The sequence below is a fragment of the Prinia subflava genome, chromosome 5 (genome assembly GCF_021018805.1).
Source record: "Prinia subflava isolate CZ2003 ecotype Zambia chromosome 5, Cam_Psub_1.2, whole genome shotgun sequence".
In the NCBI taxonomy this organism is placed as follows: domain Eukaryota; kingdom Metazoa; phylum Chordata; class Aves; order Passeriformes; family Cisticolidae; genus Prinia; species Prinia subflava.
The window spans coordinates 12,057,532-12,070,174 of record NC_086251.1 but is presented as its reverse complement, the minus strand read 5'-3'; the positions used below and the strand labels follow the sequence as shown (position 1 = coordinate 12,070,174).

The 12,643-nt window shown below is 40.5% G+C and overlaps 1 protein-coding gene across 3 annotated transcripts in view; it reads right to left on the bottom strand.

The window, feature by feature from the left end:
- Window positions 1-12,643, bottom strand: part of DENND2B (DENN domain containing 2B) — a 151,104-nt gene that overhangs the window by 100,335 nt on the left and 38,126 nt on the right. The window lies entirely within an intron of this gene.

The following is a 12,643-nucleotide window of genomic DNA, read 5'->3' as shown; positions in this document are numbered from 1 at the left end:
AAGTAGTCTCAAGATACTTGTGTGGTAGTTCATTAATAAGCTCCATACCACATGATATCTTTCTCTCAACAGCAGTTTTATCTTAACATCCTTATCAATTCACTCTCCAGTTGCTCTACTGATTCTAAAGTTCTCTCTGTGGTTCTGCTACCAAACAAAAATCCAAAAAGAACAAACATACCACTTCTGTGACTCTGCAATAGAGCAATCAGAGTTATCAGACTGCTCAGCACAATCTATCTTTTACTTTTAGCTTCACATGTCCTTTCCCTCCAAGTTGGTTTATCATAATCAGAATCACTGACCTGAATTTTTCCTCTTGTGGAAAACATACTATATTTGCAATTTCCAAACATGCTATAAAAGTCAAAGAATCACAGAATAACTGGAGTTGGAAAGGAACCCTGAAAATCATCTTGTCCAAAACCCCTGCTTCAGGTTCAATTAGAGCAGGTTCCACAAGATCTTGTCCAGGGTGGGGTTTGAATATCTCCAGAGGTTTTTTTGCTAGAACAGTTGTTTTCATGTGTCTTTCATATTTAGATACTTGACCAATTCAGCCCCTCTGATGTTACAAATGAGCTGCTGCAGATCTATCACAATTTTCTACTTGAAATAAGAAGCCTTGTTATAGTCTCCATTTTAATTCCTTCCAATTATTTAAAAAATAAGAGTAACTGATGTTTTGAAAGACTGAATGAGCATTCAACTTGAACAAAGGTCTTTCACCTCCTTATTAATCAGTAAAACCAAGACTAAAACTGTCTCATCAGTTGAGATGGAGAAATTTCTAGATTCAATAAATATCAATAAACATTTCTCAGCCAAAGTTATAGGAGCTCAGCATTTTAAATATCCCAGTGAGAAGGAATACATTTTTAAAATTTAAGTTTCCAGTTAACCTGTATAAGATCAAATGTTGAGCTTTGTTCCCTAAGCTTTTCTTTTTTGCATCTCATTTTTGTTTCTGTCAACATTGTAACATAAACCATCTGAAAGGTTTAAAACTAAACAGTTCTAAGCAGTGGGTGAAACCACACTTATGTTAACTGACAGGAGGTTTTGGCTCTATCTTCATCTTTAAATATCTATTATTCAGCTGCTGGTCCTCTGCAGCAGGGCCTGGAATATTAATAGACTTCAGTCCAAGCCTCCCAGTTTCCTAATATATGCTGCTTAAGCATATTTTCTCTTGATTCGGTTGTTTCTGTAATAGTTACACCATTATTGTATTCCAGCTTGCCATCTGAATACAAACAATACTAATTCACACTTAGGGCAGCTGGTGACCTTCCCTGAACACCAATTATTCAAACGACAGCACACATGGCTGTGATGTCACCTGACAGAGTTATCCCCATCTGACAGGCATCAGAGCTGGGACAGGGATGATGAACATAAAACAAGACATGGATAGTAAGAAATCAGGGTAAAGCAGAAGAAATACAAATATGATCTCTCTTAAGTATTAGCCAGTTCTCCTTCAGCCAAATATAAAGCTAGTTTCAAAAAACTAAAATACTTTTCTTATGGCATATAATCCACAGCCAACTCCAGCACAAGAGATTTTATCCTTGAACAATCTGAAGAATGGAAGAATGAAAGCTTAGAAAATATATATCCTCGTCTGTGTTGGAAACAGCACAATTCCAAACCAGAGACTAATGCTGAAACACAATCCAGGGGTGTGCTTCCATTCATAAACTATTCCATTTGAACACAGGGTCTGGAATGAATTTTATCCTCATGTTCAAACAGAGAGCCACAATTTATTGTAGTGCTGCACTCCTCAGTTTCAAAATCATATCCCTAACATTTTTTTCTGTCAGGTCCAATGGAGATTAGCAGGATCATCCATAAAGAGAAAATACAGCAGAATCCTACTGCTCAGAGACATGAAGAAGCAAGTCAAGTTATGTATACGTGGCTAAAAGGAAAGCAAACCTACGGTGTACACACAGCTTCAACAGTCTGAGCTGGAAAGGCATCAGAAGGGTCCTTTCCTTAGTAACAGCATAAGTGGGATCTCAAATTTTTAGTTCAGTAACAGCATAAGTGGGGTCTCAGACTTTGGCTCTATCTTTAAGTTACCACTAGACTGTCTGTGCAGCAGTCCAGCTCCATTACTCCCGTGTAAGATCACAGTAATGCTCCCTGACAACTTCAAACCCCAAAATAAATAACCTGTGCTTCCCAGTCATTGCATATTCTGCAGCCAAGATGTGCCACAAAGGTACAGGCTTATTTGCATCAATTAAACTTTGAGCTGTTTCAGGAACCTCCTTAGGGTTCTCTAAGTAATCATTACTCTCTGATGTGCAAATGAAAAAGAATTTAGAATTCAACAACACTGGTATGTCCAACTTCAATCCATAGGATCACTGCTTTTTGCACCAGTTGTCTACAGTTTTCCAGTATCTTAAAATATTTCTCTGGCAAAAAGACTGCTCCAAAAATTGCAACAGAGCTGAAAACACTTTCATTGATATTTCTCCACATACAGCAAGATGAAAGAAGCATCTGCTGCCAGTATACAAGGTAAAAGTCATTTAAATAATTACAAAAAAAAAAAAAAAAAATCAACAACTGGGCTAGAACAATTTCTGCTTCTGGAAAAAGGGAAGGGAAATTGGTGACATGGTCCTTCAGCTGAAGGATGTGATCCAGCAATCCAATCTGTGATTTAACACATCATTTCCAAATATTAATTTTTCCCACAGATCTTATTGCACCAGAAATCTCTAGGCTGATCATTATACACTCATACTACACCATAAATCAGATTTCCATAGTACATGGAGAAGGAGAAACTAGACTTCAGTTAACCTTTGAATGAAGACAAAGGAAATTATGACAGCCATTAGGTACAAAATTCTTATACAGTAAAATTTATTAATCTGTTAACTATTAACCAAACTTTTATATGCCAGTAAAAAGAATTCCATTTGATAAGTCAAAGCCATTACCACATCTCCTTTGCATAGCATTCCTATATTTTATCTACCTGGTCACCTAATAAAACAGTCTAGATCCCTTCAAGACTTCCACCTGTCTTTAACAGACACTGAGCAATCATTTGAAAGCATAAATGACAATTTTAAAAGAACCCTGCTTTGACTAGAGCTGCTGTAGAATATCTTTTTAAAACTCATCTCTGAGTAGCTCTGTTTGTGACTAAGAGGCATTTTTAACACAACAGCTAATAGGTCCATGAGATGCCTCACCATCTATTTTGGAAGGCAATATGCCAAGAGAACTGTGGTGCATTTTCATTCATCTCTTGGCTACTGCTTCTTCCAAAGTTTCTGTCCAAAGACAGCCAAAATCAAGTTCTATGAATCACTGCTTGAATGAGATCTAATTATTCAATTAGTTCTAATGCCTTTCCTTTCCTTATTTCTTGACAACCTCACACACCACTTGCCCTTCAGGGCATTTGTCCATATATCTTTCCCACAACTGGAGATGCAGGCAATTTCTTTCTCACCCATAACAGCTTTCAGATTAAGACAAGAACTGAATACAATATCCTGCACCTTTGGATCTAGTCCTTTTTACCTAAGGAGAGAGGAAGAATAAAAATCTGTATAATCACCTACAGATACACTTTGCTGAGACCTGATCTGCTGCTTTGCATACACCATAGATTTATTGCAAGTTAACTCCTTCACGAAGACATTTGTCATGTTTACTTTTATCTGAATACATAAGATTATTAATAAAGTCTCAGCTATGAAACTGCAAATATATGATCCATCTAGCTAGTGTAAGTGTAAGGAGAAGCTTAACACTCAGCTGTGAAACATGAACTGCTTCAAAAAGTGTATTGGTTGGAAGGTTTTGATGATGAGGAAAGAGGAAAAAAGACACAAAAATCTCTCTTAATTCTCTGCCTTACTCCTTATGAGTCACACTATTTTTTGTCTTGCCTGCTACTACATTGATACAAATAAAACCCAAAAAAAAACCCCAGTCTGTTTCAGAGAAATGTTGTCTGCTTTCTCCCTCTACGACTCCACACAAAAAAAAAAGAAAAAAAAATGAACAGTATCATATAGATTTACAGCAAATTCCTAACTACCTGTTCATCTTAGCCACCAAAAACATAACCCCACATCACAGTGCTCTCACAATTCCCAAGGAAGTTGACTCAGTTGCTTTTACAGGAATACTGTCTGGGCTTCAGACTCATTTTTCAGGGGGAAGGTTTTCAAGGTAGAATGACAATGCAAGCTAGGATGCAGCCATCTGAGAAACAAAGCATTTCTTCACAATTTTAATCTCGTTTTCCACTTCCCCACCTGTACTGCCAACAGGAATGTGCTGGCTGTAGAAAAACAACAGAAATGCAAACTTCCCATTGAGATACAGGATGGGGAGATTTTGTGAGTATTGCATTTTTAGCCACAGATTTATGACAGGATTGGAAGAAAGTGATGAGCAAGTCGGTATGCATTGACTCACTCACCTTTCCTTTTAACTAAAAGATAGTTGATGACTCTTGAAGATCAAAATGTCTGTCTTTAGAAGAGCTACAGCTAGAAAAAGGCAGTACTCTACTCAGTTTAAGAGTGGTGCTTATCAGGCTTGAATTTTACTAAACCAGTTATTATTACACCAAATACCTCAGAAACACAGTAGAGTTTAGCATAATGAACATTATACAAACAAAGCTCGAAATGTTGGCCTTACTTGAGTAGTTTCTCTTCAAACACTGTGGCAATTTGAGTTTGCTGTGATGCCATCCACCGTTTCTTACACCATCCCTGCACAGGTGCAATGGAAGAGGTACGTTGCTGGGAGTGCTTGTTACCAAGAGACAAAGAAAACTTTGCACTAAACTTCATGAGTCAACTAATGCTTTATTTTGCTATAGTTTTGCAAAAGAATATGCAATATGATTGGTAAGGCTGTACACCACTGCTGCCAGCACAACCTACATACAAAGGTCACACCTTATGAAATGGTTGTCAGCTCCTTTTGATTGGCTGTCCTCAAATGTTGCCTTTTCTACTTTCAATGCCAAAAATACAATAGAATTTCAATCTTACATAGAAATACTTCATTAATTAAGCAACACCTTGTTCTTCTTAAGAAGTCTGTTTCCTCTTTCTCAAAATAGAGATTTGAATTTGTTAAAAATGTAAAACAAAGCTATTCCCTCACCAAACAGCCAGCTCTGCTGAGGTGCATAGCTGGTGCATACCTTTGAGAACAAACCGATTAGCATCCCTTGTCTTTCATCTTCCCACTGACTGTGCTTGATGTGACACAAAGTTTATAGAATTATCGAATGGCATGGATTAGAAGGGACCTTTAAAGATTATTTAGTTCCAACTCCCCTGCCATGGATAGGGACAGCTCCCACTAGGCCAGGTTCCTCAGCCATCCAACCTGGCCTTCAACACTTCCAGGGATGGGACATCCACATCTTCTCTAGGCAACCTGTTCCAGTGTCTCACCTCTCTCTCAGAAATTGGAATTTGCTATTTGTACATGACAAAATTTTGTCTGAGAGACATCCTGATTCCTTTTTCTTTAGCATCCTGAGTGTAGCACCAGGATTCAACCCATGACCTTCTGATAGAGAGACCCAGGGTCTACCACTTCGATTAAATAAAAACTCCAATACCTGCCAATATTAGCAAAGCTGCATCCCGTCTGTAATTCCCTTCAGAGATGGACTTAATGCTTCTAAGAAAATCTGATTCTTTTCAGGAAAGGACAATCATGTTCTACTTCAAAAAGCCCTCCTCCTTTTTATTAGTTATGTCATATTATCTTATTTATACAACTATTATTTCCCTTCTTTTATCTTCCCTGCATAGGAGGGGCAAATACTGGTATTACAGATCCTTCTGTAATTAATCAATCAAGATTGATACATACATGATAGAAAGAGAGGTCTCCATGTCTATAATTTTATCCTTTTGTTTTCTCCATGTTTTATGTATAAGTGTGATTTGGCATATAACATATTAATAGATAACCTACAGATAACAAGCGGTTGCAGGTTGCTGCATCTTGAAATGTTCATTGAAGAATTTCAAAGGGAGGCATTAGCTGGATATAAATGACATGCTCCTGCTCTTTTTTTTTAAGTAACTCCAAGAGAACAAGTCTGACTGCTTACCCCACAGGTTCAACCCTGGCCAGCATAGCTATCTGAATTTCTGTAACTGTTCTGCAAAAAAGTCAGTTTGATTCAAGGGTGCCTACGCCTCCCTGTAGCACCTCCACTGGTTCTTTGATCTCCAGAGCTTTAATCTGACCTTTAGAGCTTACTTGGTCCCCAAAACAACAAATAAAACTTCTTAACAAATGGAAAATGTATTGAGTCAGCAGTGGTTTAGCCCCACACAGGAGGTACTGCAAATTGCAGAGAAATGTAGCCAGTCATGGCTGGCCGCTTCACACACAAAGAGCACAATCAGTCAGTAACAAAGAGCAGGAAGAATAATTTTCTCTCCTTATCCATATGCTCTCCTGACTAGGGCTCACAGGGGATTTGCTGATAAAACACAGCTTTGTCACGTTTGTGAGACCTGAGGCTGTAATGGAAACATAACTGATGGGACAATCTTTAATGAGCCACTGTCACAAGGGCAATCTGTCTGAGACAAGAGTTACTGCTCCTGTTCAGCAGTGAAACAGCCCAGCAGGGCTCAGCATCACCCCACTGCCACAAGTGTTCTGGACTGTTTTGTTTTGGGAACACCATGTCTTCATGATAGTGAAAAAATATTTTACAGGATTCTCCATCTACGATGATGGGTCAGTTTGCTTTTAAATCAGATCATAAGCAAATCTTGAAATGATAGGTGTTGAAATGATAAGCTGAGCCATAAGCCTGGGTTTTGACTTTGCTGCCCTTTTGCCCACCTTGCACAAAGCCTACCTCTTATACAGAAGAATAATTATATTTTAACAAGGTTTTCTTAACTCTTTCACAATATCAGCTGGCTTTTTTTTCTGCACTGTTTCTCCAGCTGTTTCCTAGCATTTCCCTTTTCTACGCAGACTCAGGAGCAGCTGACTGTTCCCTGACTGCAAGGAACAGGTTTGTACTTTTCTCATGAAAAATCATTTTTTAATTGTAAACACTTATGCTTCCAGAAGCCAGAATATCATTTGGCACCAAAACAGGTAGTAAAAACTCCCCCTTCTCAGGAACCAGTGGCAATTCACTTTGGAGTCTGTCCTGTCAGTGTGTCCCTGAGGGACCCATGTGATGCTAGATCTCAGAAGACATTCAGTCCACGTGCACTGCTGCTGTAGACAAGGTCTCACCAGAAAGGTAGCTGCCAAAATGACATTACACACCTGATACAGCTCAGCAAGAGGCTGATACACAGAAGAATTCACCTAATGCAGCCTCATTTTGTACATGGAAATACTGAGGTGGAGAAAGAGGAATTTGTTCAGGATTTCAGGACATCTCACAACCTAACTGTAACAGCCATTGCCTGACTCCTGAAATCTCTGGATAGATGGCCACTTTTCAATCAGCCTGCCCTACCTAGAACATGAATTGCATAGATTTTCCAGAAAAATCATGAAAACCTTTGGCATATCTCCACTGCCTTCCTCTACCTGAGTATCTCACCATACTTTTAGAACGGGTAGCAGACTCATTGTCTAGGAGCACTGCACAAGCACAGGAAGTGCACTAGGGACTGCTGATATGCTGCAGGCTGATGACCTCGGGCTGCTCTTTGAATGCCCAGTCCTTCCAGTTGGTTCTATATCTCAGGAGGCATCCTGTGCTATTGCAGTACACGGCACTGCGTCAGGTTTACATTTGTTTGCTGAGTCATGTCTATGTTTGTTTTCTGCTGTCCATACATGTCAGCAAATAGTAAATAAATCACAGCGGGGTCCTCAGCTCTTGAAGTGTTTCAGCAGAAATATGGATAATGTCTTCTCATAGGAGAGGAGAACATGTCAGATCTGACAGCACATTCTGCTGTGCACTGAGATTGGAGCAGAAAGGAGCAGAACCTTCTGATGGGGTTCTCTGTATAACCAGCTTGGACAGCAGCCCCCTCACGACACAAGGAGCACCAAACGTGGGCATGAAGTCAGCATTTCTAAATGCAGTTGGTTCAACTTGTGCCTTCACCCAACTTTACATGAAACAACTCTCATGACTAGGGGATATTTTGCTTTCTTGCCCCAAGCCTCTCTTTACTCTGACCTTTTGTGACTCCTACCACACTAGAGCCTCGCAGAGGCAGGACAGAGGGAACAGGCCCATGAAAGCAAGGGACATAACAACATCATAGCAGAGGCTCGATACTGTAGGAGGCAGAAGGCCTCCCTAGACCATCTCCAGGGACAGGACTGGCTCTCCTTCTCCACTGAAGAATCAGATCAGGGCAAGAGTCTTGTAACTGTGCCTCAGCTGCCCAGGCTGTGAGCAGAGTCTTGCTTACCAGTGGCACACAAGGGCAGTGCTTTCCACATGAAATTAAAGGGATGACCGGACACCACTGAAAAACCAATGTCTGCTCTTAGATCTTCATACCCTTCCAAAAGCCCATCTGCTGCCCTGAGCCTGAGTGCAGCAGGATCAGTACAACAGTGAAACCCAGTCTAATGCACAGCAGAGCAGCTCTAATCCAGAGCATCAGCTGATTACACAGAGCATATCCAAAAGTAGTTTTATTTTCACTCTTCCCTCTGAAACCAATTTGACTCTTCTCCAAAAATCAACACCAGAATGAGTCGCTTGAAATTATTTTTGGGTGGGTTTTTAAAGACTGAGTTGCAATACGGCCCCTGCCCTGTGACAACATGCCAGGAAACCCCCAGGAACTCTCCCAGAAAACTGTGAGGGGATGAATGCAAAAAAAGACTGAGCTGTTCAGCTTCTCACCTCCCTCAGCATGGGCTTGAACATGTTGACAGCAGGGCGGTATGAAGATGGTTTTGTCCCCTGCAAATCTTTTGGATAAACAGGATTGTGCTCTACATCAGAAATCTCTCTTTGTAACTTCAGTCAATATTTTCTTGGCTTGCCACTCTTGACAGTCATAAAACAGCTCTCTCTGGAATACACCATTCATATTAATCAGCTGTCAGCTATTCTTTTACAACTAGTAATAGAGGGTCTGCATGACCCTGTGAGAGACTGAAACATGGGAATCTGGGTTGTGCAGCTGCAAATGTTTCTATATTGCTGCCGCTCTCAAATTGCTTTTTTCTCTCTGCCAAGAAGGCATGAAACAGCATTGTAGGGAACAGGTTTTGGACTGTCAAAATTGCCCAACAGTCCTCAGCTCGCCCATAAATGTTTAGTGATGCCTTTTAACTTTCAAGAAAGTTTTAAAGACAGGAGGGATGTGACATAAACCAACAGGCTTAGCTGGCCCAAGAGCACAGATAATTTGATGGCTTGTATCCTTTGGATGCCAGCTGCACAGGGGATGCCAGACTATGCTCTTGCCATTGGCAGAAGTTTTAGCCTCCAATTCATCTTCTTGTCATCAAACTGCAACAGGATGGGCAAAAAGGGTTCCAGGAGGAAGCACTGCCTCTGAGAGGATGGGAAAACAGGACTCCTTTGGACAGCCGCTTGACTACAGCACTTTCGTTCCAAGTGGGCAGACAAGATTAATGTTGCATGAGGCTTGAACTCAGAATGAGCTGGCACTGGAGGAAAGCAAACTGTGCAACACTCCTGTAACTGCTTAGGGGATTCCATTGTCACATGAAACTGAGGAACAACTGGGAGGCTCTTTTCAAAAAGCACTCAGGTTGAAAGCATATTTGCAAAGCCTGATGAAGGAACAAGAGCAGCACCTGCTTCTTCCAGGTCTGCCTAAAGCTAGTAGCACCTGGGGACTTTGCCTCTACCAGCAGTGGGTCCATTTTCAACCTGAAAAAATACTTTTTAAAGCCTCTAAGGCTTTTAAGAGAAAGAAGCAGTTTAAATCCCAGACCAGAAGCCTTAATTATAATGGATTTGTGTGAAAGTTGCCAGATCTTGGCCTGCTCAGTGATCAGGGCTGTGCCAAGAGTCTGCTTTGTGTCACACTAGCAACTGTGCTAACTTGAGCAAAGTAACTGGGTCAAAGATGCACAGCCAGATGAGAGATCACTAATTAGCACTAATGAGAGCCTTCACTGCAGAGCAGAATGACAGTGCCATCATGTTGAGGTTCTTGCTGTAATTAAAGGTAGCCATACCCATATCTACTGTGAGCTGCACAGAACAGATCTTTTTGTGTGTCACATTTTACACCTCGGGAAGTCACTCATGACCAGGAAACAGAACATGAGAGGAAACAACTGAGAACTCTTTGTTCATATGGCTGGAATTGAAATTAACTTACAGAAAATAAGGAACAATTTAAGCATCCTCACGAGGACTCTACCATGCATCACTGTTGTTTTCAATCAACTAATTCTACCTATAATGGGCATAAGGTTACAGATGAAGAAAACTAATCTTGTGTTCAAGAATTTAATGGTACATCTGCCCACAATACCAGGTGCTCTGAAGATCAACCTTCAACAGAAACAGCAGAAACAAAGTAAACTACAGGGTTTTTCCAATGTCTCACAGACTTTCCCTAAGAAGAAAAATAGAAAGGACTCTGTAGTAATCTAGAGAAAGGAATAAGAGCAGAAATTAGTATTGAATGGTACAGACAAAGTCAGTCCCAGGCTTCCAGAGAGCCTCAGCTCATTTGCAAAGCAGTTTATTTCTAAGTAATAAAGACAAATACATCAGGGTAGCAGTAGTTAACCTGGAATTAACCTCTATACAACATCTGCTGTCAGTCTATGGATAGAGGGTGTATAAGGAGCTACAGAAGACAGAATCTACGCAAGATGAAACAAGCAATTAAAACACTATACCTCAGAATATAAAAATTACTCAGTCAAGAGAACAGAGAACAAAAAAGATTTCTACTGTGTCCCTTCACTTTCCTTCTAAGTACAATGAGACAGAGAGCAATTAATCCCACCAAAGAACTTCACCAATGTCTCTGGAAAACTCAGATTCACTGACTATCCACAGACAGAATATGGACATTCAGTCTCTGGCAGAAACACGGTGGACACCTGGGACCAGTGAGGAGATTTATATCAGGACAACACAAAGCAACTGTCTTTGAAATACAGAAGTGAATGCACCTATAAAGTGACAACTGCAGACAGCTGTAAATGCTGAGCTGAGGACTTGTCCAGAAGTACTGTGTTGAACACAGAGCTGTTACACCTGCACAGACCCCTGCAAGAACTCCACCTGCCTTACAAGCTATACCAGCAGCCTTCCTGAATTGCTCATTCCATCAATAGATAAAAAAACAATGGGTCAATCTTGTTACAATTGTAGTTATAAATACATTACAATTTTATTATTATTACTATTTCCTACTTGTAAGGTATACATAGCATAATGTATGGAAGCTTCATTTGAAACCATTCAGAAAGCTAGAACATATAGAAATTATCTTAAAGGACCAAGGGAAAGATGCTTTGAATCCCTTTTCAAAGTAACTAGCAAATGCTACAGCACAGACCATTAAGGGAAATGCCCCTCAACCAGAAACTCTGGGAGAGAATTCACCAGGCTTCCTGCTGCCTCACAGCAAACAGATACACACCAAAAACCTTTTTTGCCTTTGGAATACCCAGTTTGCAACACCTTGCAGAGATCTGTCAGGATTCCCAAGATAATCATCTGTAAAATGTAAGCACTTGAAAGTAGCAGTTTTAACACTGAAAATCATTAATTTGTCCATCTTAGAAATTTCAGGGACTAATAGCATTTTTCCCTCAAATGAACTTTAAAATTGGGAAATAATCACAGTGTTCCTTCTTAAGGAGGGAGATGGTTCAAATTAGCACACCAGCTCCACCGAGATTTCATTTCTAGTCAAAAACAGCACAAGGATTTCATATTAAACTGGTCCCAACCATCAGAGATGAAAAAAAATTTTTTTTTCCAAACCAGGCTATTGATATTTGCTAACAGTAGTATTTATTTATGGACTCAATCTGGTAGGCAAGAGGTGAAGACAATGTGTTAGGTAGTGCTGATGAGCCCTCAGTTTGCAGATGATAGCTGTCAATTCTACTCCAGCACAGCCTGCTCCTCCTGCATGAGGAGCTCTAGCATAGGTCATAGCTATGACAGCATTTTTTCCCTAAAGTCTTCCTGGATCTCTCCTCTGAAGCATAGCCCTTTAATTGAGGAACAGTTTGCGCACACACACACACTCGTAAACAAGAGCCATTTCTGAGGAGGGGAGGTGGGATAGAAGGATCTGATTTCCATCCTTTCCCCTCCAGAAAGGTTTGAGGAGAAAGTGGAGATTAGTATCACCATTATCTCCAGCATGTGTTATTAGCAGCCACGCTGAAGCCAGTCAGCAGCGTCTGGCATTGTTTGAAGCAACACAAAAGACCTTCTGTTTGGAAAGTTCAAGAAAGAAAAGGCAGAGCCTGTGGCCTGGTCCTGCAGTCAAAAGACTGACACAGAGGCTGGGAAGTTCTCAGGCAGAGGCTGATCCCAAGCCCTTTGAAGTTGATGGGAAAACTCCCATGGACTCCAGCAAGCTTTGGACCATGCCTGAAACACACTGAAGGGAACAAAGCAGCATAAAAGTAGAAATGAGCATTCCAAAGG